The sequence below is a fragment of the Barbus barbus genome (assembly GCF_936440315.1).
Source record: "Barbus barbus genome assembly, chromosome: 6".
In the NCBI taxonomy this organism is placed as follows: domain Eukaryota; kingdom Metazoa; phylum Chordata; class Actinopteri; order Cypriniformes; family Cyprinidae; genus Barbus; species Barbus barbus.
In genome coordinates, this window is record NC_136734.1 from 21,435,221 (window position 1) to 21,458,972 (window position 23,752).

Genomic DNA, 23,752 nt, shown 5'->3' on the forward strand with positions numbered 1-23,752 from the left:
CCTTGAGTATGAGTGGTTTATTGGAGGCTGATTTTACTGTAAAATCTTTTAGTTTTATTCATAGTGGTATTCTGTTGCTAGACCTGTGCCTCAGTGACAAAACGTCTAAGCATTTTGACTTGCAGTGCTTAAACAATGCCAAAGGTATAATGCATTTTGGGGGCATTGACTATTTATATGAGAATGATATTTAGTTTTGACACATGGATAAACTGTTTTGGGAGAGAGATGAGCTTTTGCAGGGGATCCATGGTGTTGTGCTAAACCATCCAGGTTATTTTGACAAAAGCACTAAATGAATGCACATGTGCCAAGGCAATTGAGAAGGATCTGTGCTATTTTGACTGTACTGACCTTTTATATGGGAAAGGAATCTGCTTTTGAAGCATGGAAGAAGAGTTTGGGGAAAGATATTTGATTTTGCTAGTGAGCTATAATGTTGAGCAGAACTGTAAGACTGTTTGGCCAAATGATCTTATGGTTTTGAGAATGTCATCTCGGTTTCAAGAAATGAGCCAAACCAATCGAGAAAAACTGTATTATGAAGACATGTTAGAGAGATGGGTGAATGTGATGTTATTTTTTTCTCTAAAAAATATCCTTGAGATTAATGCATAGATAGACAGACAGACAGACAGGTAGATAGATGCTTTTATAATTAAAATGCAAAATAGATAGATAGATAGATAGATAGATAGATAGATAGATAGATAGATAGATAGATAGATAGATAGATAGATAGATAGATAGATAGATAGATAGATAGATAGATAGATAGATAGTCCTTTGAGAATAAAATGGCAATTCAATCTGCCTCCTCCTCTAGCGTAGTTTATTTGCATTCTGAGAACAATATTTCTGAGGCAGCATATTTTTAAGAAAGCATCACTTACAAGCTTTCTGCCATCTAATCCCTCTCTTCCTGGGTGTTCAGGGTGTGACATTCCGCACCCCCCACCAACCCACCCCATGGAGACACAGGCAAGGCAGCTCTGACCCAGTTTACCAAAGCTCCCATGTTTGTCATTTGAAAAACTTTCTCGCTACCAAAATAAATAAATAAATAAAAATCTTTGATCTGAATTGTGGTTGGGAGAGAGCGTTGTTTTCTCGCAGCAAAGGTGGTGCACTTTGTAGAGAAGGCACCTTTTTCTTTTTGAACCCCTCTCTGTCTATTCGCCAGTGGCTATGTCAGGATTTGGTTTGTCTGTCTGTCTCTCTCTCTGTGTGTGTGTGTGTGTGTGCATGTTTATGTGGTTTATGAGGACACAAATTTGTATAATGACATGGGTATGACAGAGGTATTACAATATGAAGGTGGTTTATGAGGACACTGCCTATGTCCCCGTAATTCAAAAGGCTTAAAAACTTACTAAATGGTGTTTTTTTTTTAAATCTAAAAATGCACAAAGTCTCCTGTGAGGGCTAAGTTTAGGTGTAGGGTTGGTGTAGGGCAATAGCACACACAGTTTGTTCAGTATAAAAACCATTACGCCTATGGAGAGTCCCCATAAACCACAAAAAACAACGTGTGTGTGTGTGTGTGTGTGTGTGTGTGTTTCTGCACTAGTCCTCTTCTCCCATGCTCCCGCAGGCTCCCGTGTTATTTGCAAAATCTATAATAGCCCCAAATTAACTGGAAATTACACAAATATGGCAGTCAGCCTTGTTTGCTTTTCCTCATATTTATCAGTGTATCTAAAAGCATAAGCCATCTGACTTTAGCTATGAACTGAAGTACCAGCAGCACTCGGCGTTAAGGGTGCGACAAAGACGGACCTGTTTGTGCACTAATGTCACTATTAAGTCTACATTAACTACGAAACATATACTGTGTTGAGAAACGAACCCCCCCCCCCCCCCCCCCCCCCCACCCACATTTATTTATATTAATCACAGTTGGCACGCAGGCGTCGCAGTAGTTGCCATCCTTATGTTGCATATTGCAGATCCAGATGCTATGTTCTTAGGTTACATGCTTCCATATTACTGTCTGTCAGAGGAGTATTTCATATTTAAAACAAATTCTCAGAAAACGGTGACATATTATACACATGGAAACAGATCCCTTTAGCAATGAAAAAAGGGAGAATTATCTTTGTCCTACTATAATTGCTCGCAGTGACGGCTTACTTTTTCCTTCTTCTCTCTCTTTTTCATAAACTAATTCCAATATTTCACACTGGAGATGTACTCTTGGCCGTCTGTCGTTGCTCCTTTCCTTCTTTATTCTCTTTTCTCTCTTTTTGCTCATCTTACTCCTCTGTCCCTTGGAGAGGGTGGCATCTGCGCAGCGCTCTGCTCCTTCATGGATCTTACATGCTGGATGGGGCCCGTCTGAATCTACAAAACACGAGTGCTTCACCGCCTTTTGATCTCAGGCTAATCTCTGTTGCCTGCCTCCAGTCTCATCTTGTTTGAATAAGAATGAGTCTGGGGTGCTATTGCAGGCACAAAGAGGTTTAGGCGGCATCCGTTCAGCAGAGCAGCACTGCACGGGTATGTGTACATCCAGAATCGCTCCTCAGACTCCTCAGCGCTCTTGTGCTTCTATATTCTCCAGTGTGAAGCTTCTGCGAGTGTGTGTGTGAGGGCGGTTTTCTGCCTCGTTAAAAACTCTGACGTTTCTTTAAGTCAAAGTAGTGAACTAGTGGCTTTTCCTGCAAATATAGCAATAATTTGACATTCGAACATTCTATTGCTCACAGTGATGAAATGTTTAAAAATCATTCATATCTACAACTCCTCAGAGGGAATTGACCAAAAAATGACAATTCTGCCATTATTTTTTCACCATTATTTTAAAACACACAAGGCTGCCTTACTTCTGTAGAAGGAGAAATTTAGTGGAATGTCCGAGGTCTACTTTTCCATACAAGGAAAGTGAATAGTGAGCATGACCTTCCACCTCCATATTTTTTGAAAGAAAATAATTCACTTTATCACATTTGAAGATGTTTATAATAATACAAACAATTACTAAATGCCATTTAGTTCCATTTAAAATGACCCTGAACAGAGGTGTACATTTTACTAAGTTTTGATATGAGGGTGAGTACAAAATGTCAGAGTTTTGATTTTTAGGTGAGCTTATTCCTTGAACGTGCTTTGTAAAATGTTGCTTTGTGTGATTTATGGGTAAGGCCATTATAATAGCACAAACTTTCCACTGTGGGCTTTGAGATCCAGTATATTCTGCAGTTTATGTGGCATAGAGAGGGGCTTCTCTGTTCATGCCTCAGGTCAAGAGGACAATGGTCCATTTTTTCCACTACAGTCTGAGGAGAGAAATCAAGAGAGTTAAAAGTGTAAAAGTGAGTTTGATTTCTTTACCACCTGAAGTGTGTATGAGTGTCGCTGAGCAGCAGTTTCAACGCTGTTAGAAAGAGAGAGAATAAATGAAAGAGAGTTAGAAAGAGAGAGAACAACGCTGTTAGAAAGAGAGAGAACAACACATACAAAGAATGAAGGGATGAAAGAGACTATATTTAAAAGAACTGAGTTTGTGACAAAAACGTTTTCTGAAATAAAACATATCAGACATATTTATACATGTATGTAACCACCCACCCCCTGCACAGATAATCTACACTGTCTGGTAAAGCAACTATTATGACCAGTAATATTGAAATAAATGTAAGAAAATATAGGTAGAATTTCCATTGCCTGTCCATAATGCCCACCATCTGTTAGGACCCGACTTCTGCACAAGCTCAGGAAACACCGGTTGGCACTCTAAGTCTGGAGAGAGAAAAATGTGATGTTGGCATCTTTTTTAGTGCCGCAGTTGTGAAAAAAACATGTTGAAACAATGAAATAACTGTGCAAGTTTCGCAGAGGTTATGAGTGAATTAGTTTCCACCATTCAAAGGAGGAAAAATCATTAGAGTGTTTTTTTATATATATTTATTTTTCCAGCTTTTAACATTAGACAGACAAAGGGAACTTTGAGCTGAAGGGTGAAATATACAAAGATGTGAAAGTGATCCAATCAACAGAATAATTTAGGAAGCAGCAGACTTCAGAAATTTAAATTCTGAAATAAAGAGACTGACTATTTATTTATTAATCAATTTATATGCATGTTACTTCCAATAAGCCTTCTGGTTGCTGCCTCCATTTAACTTACAGTTAAACTCTTGTGTTATTTAGCTGTGATGGACAGGGTTGACTCAGCTGAGAGAAAGCCTTAGTGTGCCCCTGCTGGCAGAGATATGTATTGCAGGTGCAGATTTTACTCAAGTCAGAGAGAACTGTTCCAAGAAACTGCCCTTTAAGCTGTGCTCATACATGTTTGAAGGTAAAACAAATATAGTTTTGAACTTTTACTGTCATGTGACACTAACTCCTATTTAGGCCTCTATTAGCAAGTGGGACAGAGTACAGGTGTATTGACAGGGGAGATAAAGACTTCAGTAGAGTGCAGGGTAACTGGAACTGGGGTGGCTTTTTCCAGCACACAGCTTTAATACTGAAACCAGAGCAGCAGCATCCTGCACAAAGGCTTAACCGTGTTGTGCTGCTTGTGGTTCATCTATAATGAATCAAAGGTGTAGCGTTCACGTGCTGTTTGCCCAACAGAACATGCAAATTACCAAATTTGTCCCCACACGAGTCAACACTTCACTACCGGTTTTCTTCCAACCACAATATGTGTTAGCGTGCTCAGGTGCTATTTAAATGCGATAAAGAGAGGGCTCAAACCGTGATGATTTCATCAGCAATGCACTTTTAGAAGTTTCCAAGTTAAATGTATGCTTGGAAAGGTAAAGTTGCACTTTTTATTACTTTGAGATCCATTGAAAGTTGCAGCCATGTGTAGAATGGGACTTTTTGAAGAGTCAGAGCTAATGTAAGATGAGATCTCAGCCTCTATTGAGAACTATTAATCCTGTTCTTAAATTATCTTGAATGCCTGGTGATGAAGATAAATCAGGATCTTTATGAAATGAATAAATGATACTGTATGATTAAAGGTGAACATGCAGAGACATGTCTTATACATTTGTGTGCAGCTACTGTAGCTTAAAATGCTTTCAGATGTTCCATGTCATGTTAGTTTTAATTTAACCATCATGTCTCTTTGGGGATCTCAAAGACCCCATTGCCCTTTTAATATCTTGAAACTGTATTAGATTCTTTGACAGATACAAACTCCTTATGGATTAACTGATTGATTTATAAACAACAATTTCTCACAAAAAGTATATAATATGATATATTATATTAAATATAACATATAACATATATATATATATAGTATCTGCCTGCTTGAAAGATCTGCCTTTTGACTACAGGACACAAGAATATATTAATTATTTTAAGGGGGAAAAGGTTTTTGTATTAATGAATAGGTTAATAATTATATTATATTCTTAGTTTATTTAAATGTGCAATTTTAAAATATAAGGTATTCCACCATGTAAAAACAGATCATAAGGGAACTGAACAATACATTGAGACATAAATGCATGCTGAACTGAAGGCAAAACAAAAAAGCCATTCCGTAGCCTGCTAAAGACACTTTTACACCCATTATGAGACTCTTACATAACTTTGTGCTGCATAAATACCCCAGCTAGTAAGTGTGTATTTCCTCCCCCTGCCTGTCGGTGTGTCTATCTGTCTGCCTATCTAAAACTTCAAAGTTTAGGAGAGGAAAGAGAGGAAACCGGTGAAATTGAAGGTGGCAGAGAAGGAGAGAGAAGCAGAGGGGAGGAGTAAAATAAACTGACAAAATGAGGAGGGGAAAAGAAGAATCTATGATCTGGCCAGACTTGGGAAACAGGCTCATCCCGGCGCTCTCATGCTCTGTGAAAGCTCAGCACTGGTGTTTGAGCACTTGACAATGTTATCAGCTCTGACAGCCAGATTGTGTTTTCACATGAGTGTGATCAGCAACAGATTACACACGTATACTCACGCACACACTGAAACACTAACAGCCTTGCTTGTTCCTGTTTGCCAAAGAAAATGTGTTGATGTTTATCATGCTCTTAAAATAAAATGAAATAGAGGCCTTGTCCCTCTATCCTCCTGAATGCTACTTATGTCTGACTGAAGATAATAAGACACACGTGGGTAACTACCGGGCTCCCGAAAAGAAAACAACGTAGGCGGGATTGTTGTCAGCCGCTAACATTGTGTATTTATCTTCCATCTCTTTACATCTGTTCGTTACAAACATGAACAGATGAGGCCAAAACCTCAAAATTATCTTTCTCTGAAAAGCCTCTTGTATGTGTATACGAAATGACATAACTGCTATTGGGCACTTTCCTTGTGGCTTTGAACTTACTGGAAATCGGATTGTTGATCCTGAGTGATGGCAAGCAGGGCCAACGGTCTGGTAGCGATCGACAGCCAAAGGAAACAAAAGGGAGAATAAATAATTTGGGTATACACATGTATACACTATGTGTCTTTCTGTTTGTAAATTAGGTCAGGGAAACTAACTCATCTTTACAGTTTTATGATTCCATTGACAGAAACCCCCTTTTGAGATATTAGAGTAAAGTGCCTTTGGGGAAATTCTAACAGGCAAATTTTAACATTTTAACAAACTCATTAGTCAGCTCTACTGCACAATGTTTAGTAGACTGAACTAATGTAGTTGAATTTACCAAAAATGTGTAAAATAAATACTAAGCATATAAAATATTTTTAAATATATTAAATGCTCTTATATATTTATTTTATATCTTAAAATGTGTGTGTATATCTAAAGAGAATGCAGAAAATGGCTGGAAACAAATAAATATTTACCTGCAAATGTGCAACAAAAGTTATTTCTTACATGTGAGAAAAATAATAACAGTAATGGATTATTTGTGGTTAAAACTGCAAATGCTTTTGTAGATCTAAGTCAGCCAGGTCACATCACTGATATACGGTATAGTTGCTGTAGTTACTATTGTTTCTGTTTCTCTTCCTGTTCTTTATGTAGTTTACCTAAGACATGAATATGCAAGAGGCAGCTCAGTAACATTGTTTATATATTTATTTATTCCTTTTGTAGTTTCCCCAGCCATGCAGTGTATCTTGAACACTGTGCCTAGATATAGCTATTAACACAGAAAGAATTTCTCTCTCTTTGTGTCACTTCACCAGGTTCCAACTAAACAAACAAAACCTCACTCTGAAACCTAAGAGGGTCTTCCTGGTAAAACTGTGTGCTGGAGCTGCAAGAACTGAAGAAGTTGTGAACACGGTGGGTATAACATAATATACATGCTTTTCAAATAGACATAACAGTTAATAAAAATTATACTGTGGCCTACTGATCCTGAGGCTAAAGACATTTTCATTGACTCATATCGCTGACTGGCCAAATGTGAGGAAATATCCATGTAAATATATGGTGAATAAGAGAATCTGATGAAACTTAGCATGTGCTATCATATAGCTGGTGGAACCGAAGCTGTATTGATCGAGATATTGAAATTACCAATAAAAATGCAATTCAAGATTACAGTGACCCAGAAGTGGATTCCCACGGAAGCTGATACTGCTGTGTCCAGTTACAGTCTGTCAGGCAGATTAGCAGGTTTTATTAATTCATTAACTGATTTCATGTTTTACCTCTCCCTCTGGTTTGTCTGTCAGTGACTCAAGTGGTGCTTAAGGTTAATTCTAAGGCAATAGCTTCATGGAGCAATGAAATGTTGACATGAAGAAATTCAGATGACCACTTTAAGATGGGGAACTGAAAAAACAGCAATATGATAGTTTCTATTCCTTTATCAACCTTTAAACGTGAATTCAATCATTATTTCTAAACATTCAGGGGGTGGTCTTTGGCATCGAGAGCTTTGGTGATGCAACCAAGGTTTCTCTAATTATCATTTCTTGATTCCTGCGTTAAAATCGTTTTATGGTGGGAAAGATCTATCTGTGATTTATTCATGTTTAGCATGTGTTACAGTGCTTATCTTCAGTGAGAAGGAAGCTCATTTAAATATATGCCGAGAAGATTGGGCTGTGAGAGGCCACTAATCTATGCAGGCTTATATGACTCTAGTGCTAGGGGCAATTATCACTCTATACAGTGCTTGAGTTGGCTATATGTTTTTTTATTTTCATAGACTGACAAAGTCCTTTATGTTGCTTTATAGATTCTTCAGATCTGGATTTATTACTGCCCTCCTGCATAGATTGTTTTCGAAAGAACTAGAGAATAAAAAGTTATGTGGACCTTTTTAGTTTTTTTTTTTTTTTTTTAGTTTTTTTATGTTTACATCGAACAATATCTTTGTTTCCATTGATTTAACGAATTTGATAATGTTTCAGCTTGATTTTCTTTATTGCTAATTAAATTCAAAGCTAGGCCTATTGAAAACATGCAATGAACCTATAACTGCAGGTTTTCACTTTGAATATACTTCAAAAAATAAGACAGAAAATAAACTTTAGTTTAAAATTTTAATAGGCTGAAATGTTTTCAGTATTTATTGCATCAGGCTAGATTTGGGTCTAATTAAAACCCTGTTTCAGGTACTTGTTACAGTGTAATTATACATTTAAGTGCTAAGTAATATTAATTAACTACATGTAGGGATGAGGGTTTGGTTTAGGTTAAACCGTTTAGTTGTATGGAATTATGCATAATTTGTTGTTACTCCACCATTAAGTAGCCTACATGTAATGTCTAACAAGGACACCGTAAAATAAAGTGTTACCATATACCTGTATATCTCTATAGAAGCCTACAACAACAAATAACATAGGCTAAAATACTGTATAGTGAAATATTCCTTTAAATAAATTAAAAATCTTTTAAAACTCACAAAACTAAAAGTACCCCTGTGTCTGTGCACACGTTGATTATACACAGTGTGATTTGGCTTTATCAGGTATGAGATAAAAACGCATTAATGTTGCGCTTCTTTCATTAAAACACTGGAGTGATGTAAGCCCGTCCCCCTTGAAGAGTAAACCCGATTATTTGCCCTGCGTAGAGAGAGATAGAGATAGAGAGAGAGAGAGAGAGAGAGAGAGATAGAGAGAGAGAGAGAGAGAGAGAGAGAGGTGCGGGGCTCAACATCATCAGTCGCAATAACGGCTTTATCATTCCTCACCGTGGACGACCGACACCAATCTCAGCATCTTAAACGCTTTATTAGACACAAGAAAAGAAACACGCATTAAGAAAACGACACTTTTCCGGTGGTGCTGGTGATTTTTGGTGGATTTTAAGCGTGAAGTGGTGAAGTCCACCCGGCGGCTCAACACCTTCCGTCACACCGCAGGACAAACTTCACCGGACACACTTCAGACGCACCATGAAGTAAGTGACACTGAGACCGGACCCCGGTGTGTATTTGTTCGTTGATGCATTATGTGACATTGTTGGTAAACAATAATTCGATCCGTTATTTCGAGAGAACACAAGGGAAAGAGTTACGGATCTCCGTTAAGAAAGTTGACCTGACAACACACGTTATTTCTGTGACTGCTGACAATCACTATTAGTGTTTTTTTTTTTTTTTATGAAGAGGGTTTTTTAACGAGAACAAAACAGGGGCGTGCTTTTGGGGGGTCTTTTAAAGTGCTTTATCAGCTCGCATAATAAGCCGACACACTTTACAGCGCTCATGTATGAATTACTGCTGTTGTGAATAAAGTAAAAGAGCTGGCCTGTGATGTATGGAGGTCCAAGGGTCATAAGCCGACAAATGCTGTGTTAAATTAACAGGCGCTCAAATATGATCAACTTTCATTCGCATCATTGACACTATTCACTATTTTTATATGCAGGTAAATCAAGCGCTACAGTCAAAATTGAATTAGACCAACTCTCCTAGTATATCCATGCATCAATAAAACTAAAGAAAAAAAATCATAGCATCATGAAAAGCAACGTTAGCAAATCTATGCACTAAATATTCTACTATCAAATCAAGCTAAGCGACTATATCCGTTTATTATAGCCAGCAGTCCATAGTTTTCAGTTTTATGGGAGTAAATAATTGGTTACTTTTCTCAGTAAGCTTAAACTTAAGATTGTATTTGCTTAAAACAAATTTATATACAAACTTATGAGTTTATAGCCTATGTAGAGAGAGATTTATTTTTAAATAAATCTAGAGAGAACAGTGCAGATGAGGAGCAGAAATTTACAATTTCATGCTACCATAATGAATTAAAGTGTTTATCAAGACAAAAGTGTATATATATATATATATATGTATATGTGTGTGTGTGTGTGTGTGTGTGTGTGTGTATGTGTGTGTGTGTGTGTGTGAATTTAAATGTGGCATTTGGAATGACATGAATCTGTGTAGGCAACATTTTTTTTCAGGAGTTATCGTAAGAAGCTGTTATAATCTAATTACATTTTGAAGTGACTAATTAAGATGGTAGTTGCAAAGAAAAGAGAATCTGCATACTTTTACAAGCAAAGGTGAAGACAGATACAGATGTAAATGAAAGAATGAGATTGTTTAATTAACAGGAGAATTACTTTTTGGCACTTTTTTATGTCTTAACACATTTTTTTTCTAGCATTCCTTTACTTAACCGTGAAAGAATATAAAAGGTTACATGTCTGTTTTTGTTTTAACAGTTTCAGTAGCACTGCAAAATTTCAAATAGAGGTACAATTTCTCTATGCAAAAGGGCATCATGTATTGTATTTCTATCACTTCTACCTCAAGTGCACTCTCTTTCAGACTATACTGTCAGACAGGCAAACACAATCAATGAAGCTCCTGTACGTGTGTGTGTGTGTGTGTGTACGTGTGTGTGAGTGTCTCACCTGTTGCTCTTCTGGGATTTAGTGTTTGCTTAATCTGCCCAAGAGGAAAATGAACACACTCGCATGTGGACTCGTGTGATTACACTCAGAGGGTCCTCTCATAGCCGTGCACATATACGCACAGACACGCACACACAAACACGAGCGGTCCTCCTCAGACCTGTCATCTCTAGGAAATCACCAGGGATTAGGCTTCTGTCGATTCACAAAACCAACAGTGACAACATGGCCTTACACTTCTCTCAAAGAGGGATCAGCTCTCCACGTGTCACTCTGATTGGCTGAGGTACTTGAGCCGATTGTCAGGAGCATTTACAGGCACAGCACAAATTTACTCTGGGTTGTACTGTCCAAGGAAAATGATAGGAGAAATACACTTCTTTTGCTGTCAGTTAAAGAAAGCATGTGCGGTGTAATGAGTGATAATTCATCTTCAAGCAAAGGCAGGCGTTATGCAAAAAAATGATGTGGTAATTCATTTTAAATAATTGTCCTTAATATAAATGTGCCCCCCCCCCCCACAATAAGTAATTAAATGTGTTTAAACCAAACATTTGCCACTATCTCCCAGTAAGTTTCATGAGCTCACAGAGAAAGAAAAAAAGTCTTTATTTTCATTGTAACCCTAAAGAAATAATAATAAAAAGTAATATCAGCCCATTTTATTACACAGCAGTGTGTTAATTTTGAGTTAGTGAAGTCAAACATTTTCTCATTTCGTTTTTTTCCCATACTCTCTTAGCTTCATTTACTAGGCTAAAAATTTGTTTAATAAAGCAAATAAGCCAGCTTCAGATAACCAATTTTTACCCTCAAAGAGGTTATGATGTTTGGCATTAGATGAACGTACCCAGCGCACACGAGTCTGTCCTGGTTTTTGCATAATGAATTTAACTTTGCTTCTGTCTCTATTCTGTAATTAGCAGTGACGCTTGGCAACTTTCTTTCTCGCTGTAAAGTGGAAGGTGGTGTATGGAGTTGATTCACCAGAGTGCTGCTCAATCACAGAGGAATAGTCCTGCCTTTGATGTTTAATTATATTGTGAAAAGAATATTTCTGCATAAAATTGAATTTTTCAGCTGAGCTTTCTCTGTTCTAAAGATCTGCTGTGGGCTTACGTGGTATGTGCCGAACACACAGTAATTATTATGTATGCTGTAGAAGTCTGCGTGTATGTGCCTAGAAATAGTTTGGAGAGTCGTGTATGTGCATTTGCGTGATATAAGAAAAACTATGTTTCACTGTGTATTTATACGCGAGCAGATGATAGAAAGCTGGTAGAGGCTGCCACGAGGAGGCTGCGATGACAGACAAGTCAGTGTGCGTGCGCACCCGAATGATTGTGCGCAACATATCACGCTTCGAACATTAAAGAAGTGCTGTTCTAAAAAATCAGATGGGTAAAGGTGACTCCTGTTTCATATAAACTCCTCTTCAGCTTTGGGTGGTCCAGCAGGGAGCCTCTTCTGGCCTTCCTCTCCTTAAACATCCAAGCACTTCCACTTGGTCAGTATCTTGTGAAATAGAGCATATTTTAAACTAGATAATGGTTCACAGAAAAGTAAAAACTGTTTAGGAAGAGGTTCATCCCTACATTTGAGAGCTCATTTTATCTAGTCATGCATATTTGATGCTGTCCAGAATTTGTGTGTTTATGTGTTTTATTGGACGTCGCACTTCTGTTAGAGTTGGCGATTTAAAATATGCAGTTGAAGAACCAGTTCAGAGACTTCACACTTTCAGATTTAATGCAAAATAAATAAATACATCCGGTCAAGTTTCTAAGTCTTGATGGCACCCAACTTTTCTTTAACCATCTGGATCTGCATTTACCGACTCCGTGCTTAAACAATGGAGACGGAGAGTGCGTTTCATGATAAAGCACCGTGGCACAGCGAGTGCGTCTCGCTTCACAGCAGAGGAACCCATGGCACACTGGTGGATGAGGGCCAAAAAAGCGACAAAAATCTAAAAAAAAAAAAAAAAAAATTTAATAAAAAATGGGAGACGAGTCGAGAGGGTAGGGGAGGGGAAAAAATGCTGAAATATTTTCCAGCAAATGTAATTTATCTTTGTCAGTGGGGCAGCATAGCCCAGTCATTCTGTAAGGTTCTCCGGTGAGAGGGGGGACAGAGGGGCCTCTATGCCCCAGCTTCGCATAACATTCATAACCCCGACGTCTCTGTCGCCGGAGCTGCCTGTAGCACAGTGCCGTGTGGCAAGGAGTGTATTTTTAGCAATTTCTGCACTCACAATGGACTCGACGGTCCTCTTGACACTTTCAAAGTGTCGTGACGCTGTGATTTTTCACATCATATACTGTTTCACGTGTTATTTTTTTTAGCTCGTTCGCTAGTAAACACAGGCCACTTCATCTGACAACTGCCAGACGTGATTTAAATACGCTTGAACATAAAACGATGGAAGGAAATAAGAGTTCCTTTTCATTAGTGTGAGGTTGAGGTGTTTCATTCAGCCAAGCTTGCAAAGACAGCCTCTCAGGCGCTCGCAAGAGCAGCTTTCACGAGCGGTGTCCTGCCAAGCTACACACGTGTGTCTTTCGGCAGTCATCTGCGCCGTTCTCAACAGCGGCCTGTCAGCAGCGGAGGCTGAAACTTCGGAAAAAGCGTGCCGTGCTGGACACTCGAGATTCGAGGAAGAGAAAGAAAAAGAAAAGCCGTGAAAACAGAAGAGGAGATGTGTCTGTGAGCCTGGCATTGTGACACTTAATGCCTTTATGTTTGTGGTGGCGTTTGCACAGGGTCCTTCAGCAGGCTGTCATCCACCGCCAAAACAACCAATCAGACGAGCCAGTTTCAGCCATTGGCTGTCTATTCCACTTTTAATGTCCGATGCAATTCATTTCAGACTGTATAGAATAATACATTAGGGTTTTATTTGTTATTTCTTACTGTGCTTTATATCAAACCGTGGAAAAAGAATAGATATAGATAAATGTAATATTGTTTTGAAAACTGAAAACTGAGACATCTTACTGACGTCTTAAAAATAATAAATAAATAAATAATAAAATATTAAATAAAACGTATATCTGTTTCTTTTCTTTGTTTCATATCTAACAATGGAAAAGATCAGTCTAAGATTTTTCTTTTTTCCCTTCTCCACGGTACACTGTTTACTTTGATGTATGACTTTTCTTCCAGTAGTTACTCCGAAGTACAGCCAATGATGTCATTAATTTTATTACAGATGCTCCATCTGGAAAAGAAGAGAATGAAAGAGAGAGAGAGGGGTAGAGAGAAAGAGTGAGAGAGAAAGAAGGAAATGTGCAGCACCGACTTGTATGCATAATTAATAAGAGCAGCACTTCATTTGAAACTTCAGGGTTTGCTGGCCAGTGCAGGACGGGCCGTGGAGTGCTCTGCTTTGTATAGTGAAGTGTGGAGGTGGCGCCTTTCACCTGCAGCTGCTCTGTTACAGCTCCTCTGGAAAAACAAATAACCTTGTGCGTGTGTGCGTGTGTGTATGTGTCCGCACTCAACCCTGACAATGGCGGGAGCTCCTGTGACAAGAGACCATGTGACGCAGGCGTGTCATTAAACTGCTCGCTGGCCCGTGGCCCACACTTCCTAAATGTTGCTGTCCCGCCAGAAATAGCTCAGCCATGAGATTGACTTTTTTTTTTGCGTGTGTGTGCATATGTGTGCCAGGGACTACGATTGTGAGCCTGCAGTATTGTTCAGGTTAAAATTGGTCACTGTCTTATTTTTGGATCAGAGCGGCTCACGGGTTATAAATAGATGAGGAAAGGAAGGGAGATACCTGCCGAGACTCTGGTGAGCTCTGCTGTCCCCCATCCGCCCAATATTCACATTGTATTCTCTTATTATCATGCTTTCCTTATACAGAATTTGATATGTGTGGTTTTAACAGGAACTTATTAAATGGAAAATAGTCATATGGCTATAAATTAGGCTTGCGACAGAGCTTGGTTTATGGTATTCTCAGTTGGCAAAGAGAAGGTAGTCTGCGAAGTGAAGAGAGAGAAAACAGTGCGTAGGCATGGAGTGTAATCTAATAGGGCGATGTCCACATCATGGAATATTTTTAGAAGTGAAGTGCTAATTTTATTTCTTCATTACAAACTTGAGCTGTTTATGAACATTAAAGTATTTTCCCACTTCCAGTAGAATACAATGTAATGTAATTAAAAAAAGGATTTGTCAGGAACCTAAAAGAGTCTTGTATGTGAATGTAAACAATTAGTTAAAAAATTCTTAATAAAACTCAATCAACCTAACTACACCAGATTGCTCCAAGTCAGTTTTAAGCATTAAATAGATCATTAATATAACATGCATTAAGGTAAATTAACCTGAGTATAAATTGCATATTTTGTTTTACTTTTAGTGTGTGTAAAATTCAGTGAATGAAAAGTTTGAGGTACTTTGCTAAGCAAATAGTTTAGTTTATTTACTTTGTTTTAAAATGTGTACAGTACCATTCAAAAAGTCAGTAAGATTTATATGAATTACTTTTATTCAGCAATGATGCATTCAATTGATAGTAGAAAGTGACAGAAAGTAATATAATTGACAGTAAAGACATATTTCTTATAATATTACAAAAGATTTGGCTGCTGAAAATTAATTATAAAGGAATAAATCACATTATAAAATATATTTGAATAGAAAACAGTTATTTAAAATTGCAATAATATTTCACTGTATTACTGTTTTTACTGTATTATAATCCAATTAATACAGCACTCCTGAGTGTAAGAGAAAATCGTAAAGTCCTAACTTTTGAACACTACTGTATATTTGATTAAAACAAACCTAAAGAGCTATGCACTTAGCACATTACGACGTCCCCAGCCCTGTTGCTAACTGTTAAAATCGTGAATTAATGATGTGGCATGATTGAATTTGACTCGACAAACATTCCTGCTAGCTCGCCCTAGTTTCCCGCTGATGTCTCTCTAGAGGGGTTGTGTATTGGACCTCTGGACTCTATGTTAGCACCTGTAGACCGCAGAGAGGCCTGAACATAGGCCTGACACCTTGAGTAGATTAGACCAACTTTAACCGTAACGTCTGAAGTTACAGCTGTTGAGGGAAAGAGTTTGACAGGGGGATTTTCATAGCGGAAAAGTGGTGTATTACTTGTGTATGCATTGTAAATGACAGAAATTATCAGTCATGAGCTCTAAAATAAATGCTTAACCATTTACTGCTCTTTCAACAACATTGGATTGGTCCCACTAGAGTAGAGGACACACAATGAACATAATTTCATTATACTGACATGGTTGATTTTATCCTCAGGTTATTGTTTCCTAGGTCAGATTAAAAGCGCTTTGCAGGCCTGTTAACGTAGGAGGTGTAATCTTATTATATTCATCATAATCTTTCGCAAGAAAGAGGAACTGCTCTTGTCAAGCTTCAGCGATCAGGTGAAGAAACCTCATGTTAATAAAGCGGCAGTTAGCCTCTTTCCCTCTCTCCCCGAACGGGCATGTGCCGTTATATTAATGTGTTTATGACAGTTTAATTGGATAAGCAGGCCGCTCGTAAAAAGTCTACAACTGTTTTCACCAAGGCAAGGCACAGACCTTTTTTTCCACGTTCTTCAAAATGCTGCTAGGCATCCCATCGATGACCCACTTCTGAGACGGTCGAGAAAGCAAGGAAGAGCCAAGCACGATTCGTGGAGAATGACAGAGAGAGGGCAAAAAAGGGTAATTTTGTTAGGAAGTCGATTTGAAATTTTTTCGCTTTCCCTCTCTTTCTCTAACTTATCTTAAACACAGCCGACTTTTTTTTTTCTTCTCCAAGCTCCCCTCCAGCAGAATTGGAAAAGAGAGGGACTGGGAATGCTGGTGTGGATTAGCTTCCGATGCTTGGCTAGCCCCCTCGGTTAATTACATGTGTAATGAGTTGTTTATTTGGGATAATGCGCAGCAGGAACGTCTGCCTAACGCCGGAGCTGGGAGCAGACCCAGGGAGAGTCAAGGATAGGATAGAAGGATGGAGGAAAGAGGAGACAGGAGAAAGACAGTCCCCACTATCGGCGCCAGAACGTGGAAAGGGAGGCTCGGCAGAGGAGGGGTGGGCATTCTCATCCCATCTCAGGGTCAAACGGCCATACGACTTTTCTCAGGGGTGAGGGGAATGGAAATCTGCGAAAAAACATACAACACAGAAAAAGAAAAACAACGTACGAGGGGGGAAGAGGGCCGATGTGTGCCCAGCAGTGGAGAAGGGAGTGGAAAAGTCCATGGGTGCAAACTCAAAGAAGGGAGGGAGAGACGAGTTGTGCTATCATAAGCCGAGGGGGACAGCTGGGGTTATGTGAACACTGCAGCTGGATCGGGAGCCGAGGGAGATCGCCGGGCCGATCCCTGTGCTGCCGAGTGGCTGGAGCCTTGAGAAAAAGCTTCCCTCCCTTCGCAAACCTTCTGCAGGCTGCACTTTCCCAAACCCCCCTTCTTAAAACGAGATGGTGTAGATAAGCCTCTGGAAAACACACACACACAGAGAGACCTGATTTACACAACACCGGCTGTAAGCACTTGCTTTCCCTTGTTTTCTTTTCCGCTCTTATCGAGTTGAATCGAGAAGCGGTCATTATTTAGCTAGAGTGACCGATTACCATCAGAATAACAGCAATTAGAAGGGTGATTATTTTTATATAAATGCCTGAAAAAACAACACGATATGTATCTCGCAATTTTTTATTCTTCCTCTGAGCAGAGATTTTTCTCCTTCTTTTTTTATTTATTTGACTAGCATATTTTTTCTCCTTCATCGAGATGACTGAAAAGTGTGAAGCAGAAAAGTGAAGCCGTTTAATCCGGCATCGGAAAACTTTCGCTGTCACTGTTTTCTGATCACATATAAAAAAACAGGCCCGTCACAGCTGCAAGACACAAGAAACACACGATAAAGGAAGCTATGCAAATGTGTGCAACCCTGACACGCTACTGAACAACAAGGTAAAGCCTGAGAAAATAAATAAATAAATAGTGAAATACACGCGCACACATCACACGCTACACATGGATACTCCTGTATGGAGGATTTGAAAGAAGAATGAAAAAAAAAGGTACAAGTTGTGGAACATTTTTTTGCACACACGGGAGAGACTGAGATTAATTGCAGTGATGCATGGCAGGACATCTTGAATGTCACTATGGAGCTGAAACAAGAGAAAGAGGAAATAATTACCCTTAAAAGGAAACTTAGCATATGTGTATATATATATATATATATATATATATATATAAGAGGGGGAAAAAGGAAACTTAGCATATATATTAAGATTAAAATAAATATATTGGATATAAATAGCTGACAGGACAAAGTGGGAGGAGTTTGGTAGCCTACTGCGTAATCCAGAGGTTATTACAAAGTCAGTCAAGTCAGCATGTGTGTGCGTACTACCAGAAAAAGTCACGGAAATCTAATATTTACGCTCGCTTTTCTTTCCGTTCTTTCTTCCTCCTCAAGGGTTAACCAGCAGTGCTTTATCTGATCACACTAGCTCTGCACTCTAAACCTCCCGTCCATGTTTGAGGTTTTCTTTGAAAATCCGGGCCGTTTTGATTCACCACAGCTGCACTGACTCTTTAATCAAATGCTATCTTTTCACTGCTTTGCCCCATCTACCCTTCTCTCTCTCCCTCCCCTCCCCTCCCCTCCCTCATCCCTTAACGCATCTTAATTGGTTGCTTTCTGTGACAAATTACGAGCGCGTGCTTTGATGAGGTCGGGGCGAGCCGGTACTGGAGTAACTTGTGCCAGCCCCTGGTGGTTCCTCTTACCACTACAAACAGGGGGTGGGGGGTATGCATCGGCATGCTAAGACCGTAATGAGAGACTGGGCCCGGGGCTGCCTGGTCCCCCTGCTCCAAGCTGAGAGGACATGAAAGAGAGGGGGTTGCAGGTGTCTTAACAGAAGAGATCAGATTTTTTATTAAATGATGATATATTTAATTATATTTATATATTGTGTGTGTATTTTCATATGTATTTCTTATATATATATATATATATATATGCAAAACTAGGCCTGGGACTATCTTTTCCCCAAGGTCCAAGCTATAAGGACATCAAAGGGTGGTTAGAATTTTGATACAAGTCTTTAAATATATATTTTATTGTGTGTGTGTGTGTATATATATATATATATATATATATATTATATATGAGATGCTTTTATTAGCATGCTGAGAATGCGCTATATTTCACAGTTACACAATTTGCACAGTAAAACTGTAAAAATGATCTAAAAGTTCTTTAGAGCACCGTTGCTTCAGTCATACACATTCAGATGGGAGTCCTATGACGTTGAGTTGCATCTAGAGCTGTTTTTAAGTGTCCCGCCATGAGCATTGCATTTTTTTTTTGGATGACATGTCGTTAAAAATAGCTCAGCTTTTAAAAACGTGACTCAAAAACCCCAGTGTGCATTAAGCTGTTTTTGAAGGCCCCTTAAGAAATGTGTGTAATGGAGGTTCAGTGCACCCAAAACCAGCCTAATTATACAAGCTTCCTTAAGTCGACTAGTCCTTCATGCAACTCTCCAACTAGTCGATTTACTAGACATCCCTAGCCCTGCATAAAAGGAAGTGAGGCCAAGAAATGGAAGCAGTGATTCAAGAAGGAACCGTTAGAGAGGAGAAAAGAGAGATAGGCGTAACCCAGTCATTTTGTCACACATGTTTAGACAAACGCTAACTGCAACAATCACAGTTTAATGATCCGCAATATCAACAGTGCAGAAATGCTTCCAACAATCAAGCAGATTGACTTGCGCTTAAACCGAACAATGACATCACTTGAAAATCAAGGTGGGGGAGGGCGGAATAATGGCATAACATTTTGCAGCAGGAGATTTGAGATAGTGTCTGGGCTCACGTAATCTTCATCTCCTCTTCCGCGCTCTCTTCCTCCCGATCTGGGTTACTCAGTTTCCTCGCAGAGCTTTGGGACCGATGAGAGAGAGAAATGTGGGGGGGAAAAAAGAGTCAGGTCAACGTTTTGAAGGACATCCTTGCTGAATGGGTTTCAACTTCAAATGATGTTCTCCCTGACAGATCTAAATGCGTTTTGTGATCAGTTTAGATGTCTTCAGGTCACCTCAAGGGGTGTCAGAAATGGCATTTGTGATGTTAGGGCAGCTATCAATTCATTTCTCTGGTCAGTGTAGGCACAGTGAACAGTCATTTGGACATATTGCTTTGAGAACCGCAGGGGCAAGGTTTCAAAATGACAGAGTCACGTCATTTGCTTACAGTGCTAGTCACAGATCAGTCAGAAGAGTGTATTTGCATTGCTAAGTTTCCAACCATAACGGAGAGACAGAGATTCCTACATATTGCAAAACACTAAATTTAACGTGATGAGGGCTGGAGAGCAACCGAATTCAAATTGTTTAAATTTTAATGATTTAGTATAATTTTATTTAATTTATGAATATCTATCTATCTATCTATCTATCTAAATATACTGTATGTATATATATATATATATATATATATATATATATATATATATATATATATATAGAGAGAGAGAGAGAGAGAGAGAGAGAGAGAGAGAGAGAGAGAGAGAGAGAGGCTGTTGAGTGTAAGTTTTTATGTACTAAGAAAGTTCTCCACTTGTACTTGTTTAAACAATACTGAGTGAATTATTTTAGCAATTTCTGTTAGCACATCATAGGTCAAAAGATGTGCAGGTCAAGGGTCAATGCCAAAATTGTGGATGCATGGTATACATGTGTACAGAAAGTATTTCAGTATGTACTATTACATTAAATATTCAGTAAAATATTAATTTTGATGTAGTCTTTGAGATTGAAGAGATTCTTATATTGCTGGAAATTAGAGTTATATAGAGAGAGTATAGAAAATGGAGACAGTGATTTGAAACTAGATTCAAACCAAATAATGCTGGTCTTTGGGAAAGTCATAGAGGCAGGCATGCTATATTAATGTATATGTAGAACCAATGAAGTAATTAGCTGTTGATTCCTGAAGAGATAGAAGGAAGGTATTGCAGCAGAGTCCTAAAAAACATCTTGTTAAACATAAACACACAAGAAGATGACATTTGAGGTGACACATTTGATGATATTGCAATCTTATTCTGACCTTTAACCTTTTTTGCTTGCTTTTGAGTACAGTGAAAATGAAACAAACATCTGCTCGCCGACTCTTACACCATCATTACTGAAACATCATAAAAATAACTTTCATGCAATCACTGCCGATTGAACGGAGAGGTTGCTCAACTTCCCCTTTCCACCTTACCCCCTTTCTCCCCCTTCAAACAACATCTTGTCAAGCCATTGCAAGAAGGAACCATAAAAATTCCCATAAACAATCTTTAAATCATTGCAGTGAGATTCTGTACATGAATAAAAAAAATCCAAAGAAAAGATAGAGAGGGAGCAATGATAAAGTGGCAAAGGAAGTATCTTGGCCCTCTCTCTTGCCTGGTGAGCCACGTTAGCCTCTGGGCTTAATTGAAGCCAGGAGGGAGCGTTTAATAATTGCTGTCAGAAGATCAAATTTAATTCTCTTTTCACAGGACCGCTGTAGGGTAGAGTGAAACAAATTGTCATCGGAGATTTCCAAATGAACAAAGCTTTTAATTAGTCTGATTAGAATGCCATGGTACAGAGGGAGAAGAGGGGATAAAAAAATGTGCAATGAAATAATCAGAGGATCATCCGAGCATGCTGTCTGGTGTTGCGGGGAGGTCACATGACTTTGTCTTCTCTCCTAACTATCACCCTCAAAAACATGGCTGACATCGCAAGACATTGTCATTCTCTGCCAACAATCTTTTTGGATGAAGATATCAGACCTTGTCTGTTGACGATGACAAGTTTAGGGCGGGGGGGGTCCTTTTCTTTCCTTTTATTAGTTTTTTGTGGAATTAATAAGCATCTAATTCTGTTTCCAGATTTGAATCCAGAAGTGTACAGCTGATTAGTGGTTGCTGTGTCTACGCTAGTTTTCCAAATATTAAACTAGGCAACACTTCCCAGCAAATGCTTTTGTCATTCTGGTTTTAGCATAAACATGCCTGTTCATAAACAATTCAGCTTTGAACGAGAGTGACGCTGCTCTCTATAAATGATGTGACTCTTTATATTTTCAGAATTTTAAAAGTAATTTCAGTTGAACTTGAGCTAACCAAATAGTTGCCTGTCATGAAAAACAATGTGAGAGCCACTGTAAGTTTGTGTGTGTGGTTTTTTTTTTATAATGTCATATCAATCATAACTTTGTGCTGTGTAAGTCGCCATAATTGGCATCTACTTTAGTCTCTAGCATTATAGTTACAGGTGTATTGACAATTAAAAGTGGTTTGACCACAGTTATTAATTCCCACATTATGCAATCCATTTCTGAAAGATGACGTATGAACAGAATAAAATGAAAACCGGTTAGTAAATATGGTTGTTTGTTCATCTCGAACACTGAAGGTGTGAACATAGTCATAGTCAACGTATCTATAGTCATTGTTAATTAAATTAAATTAAATGGCTGTCATGTAAACGAGTCTGTTTATCTTTCTGTTTTTTTTTTTTTTGACATGCTAACGTAGTTGGACGTTATTTCAGTTCTCCTTTCTGTCTTTAACTCTGTTCCACTATACTAAGAACTTGCCCAGAAGTCTGAGAGATTCTTTGAGGTAATGTCTTCAGCATAATGACTGATGAAACCACCCAAAGCAATCCACGCAATCTCCATTTTGTGTCCATCTCATGACCACCACCCTGTTGGCCAAGACCAAGCCGCTGTAATTTTCGCCTCATTTCTTTACTAACAGGTGACCGGCCAGAACAGGACAGTGATCAGTCATTACACCATTCATTCAGTATGTGTCTGTCAGCTGAGCAGCTGGCTTCAGCGTGCCTCTTTCAGTAATAGTTGACACAGTATGTTCTGCCATGCTTTCCTTGGGCCAATAACCAATCGCTCATTGAAAGACAGCTCTCACCTTCCCCGGTTCTGGCTTTAGCAGGCCACACTTCTCTGTTTACTGACTTCATGAAGGATGCAACTGCTGTTCACACTCTTTCATTCTATTTTCCACTGTTTCGCTAGGTCAGGTGCCACCATAAAGACCAACAGTACAGCGCTTTTTCATCAGACCTTGCACTAAATATCCATACTTTCCTGTTACAAAGTATTCAGAAAGCATTTCATTGAATTATTTGGAGACAAACGCATGCTATTCATGACACAAAAGTAAAATTATATTCAGGTGACATAATATATCAACTGAGATTCTGAAATTTGCAACAAGTGGACACTACCATTGGTCACTACCATTGGATGTGAGCTGAAGAGTCGTCAAATTCAAATTGTTTTCATTACATATAAATGTATCATTTTATTTATAATTTAATTTAATTTTTAAAAATGACAGAAAATTGTGAGCCGGTTGGTTGTAATAAGTTAGCTGTAGCTGCAGTTGGCTGTAGTACCATTTTTGATGCATGACATACATATTCAGAATGTATTTGAATGGTTAAAAATGTTTCTTTAATTAAAAATTCAGTAATTACTATTATATTAAATATCCATATGTAAATTTGAATGTAGCCCAAGTCTTTGTCTTTGAGATTGTGAGATACTTGGATTAAATTGAAATTGATAACTATATTATAAATATATGATAACTATTGAAAACTATGGAGAGTTCAACAAATGACTTAAAGTTAAAATTGTTACTGTGATTTGAAACTGGATTCAAACCAAATTGCAGTGTAAACGCACATACCTGACAAGAGCGTGTCGTATTTTAGTCGTACATGATTCTGTGCCAAGATTCTTAGTTGTTTTGACAAAGAGAGGTGAACTTTTGGAAGTCAGAGGGGCAGGCGTGTTATTTTAAGGTACTTGTAGAACTATTTAAGTAATGAGCTGTTGATTCCTGTAGAGACAGAGGGAAGGTATTTCAACAGAGTCCTGAAAGAGGGCCCTGTATCACATAAATAAATCCCTCCACCCA

At 38.5% G+C, this 23,752-nt stretch overlaps 1 protein-coding gene across 7 annotated transcripts in view; it reads left to right on the forward strand.

Moving 5' to 3' along the window:
* The first annotated feature begins 8,982 nt into the window (after positions 1-8,982).
* mef2cb (myocyte enhancer factor 2cb) overlaps positions 8,983-23,752 on the forward strand; it is a 64,457-nt gene continuing 49,687 nt past the window's right edge. For 2 of the 7 annotated variants that reach the window (XM_079419637.1, XM_079419640.1), the window contains exon 1: positions 8,997-9,286. The gene's annotated coding sequence lies outside the window, so the exon portion shown is untranslated. Of the gene's footprint in view, positions 9,287-23,752 lie in introns of all 7 variants that reach the window. The other 5 variants (XM_079419642.1, XM_079419641.1, XM_079419638.1 and 2 more) reach the window with 5 other exon arrangements.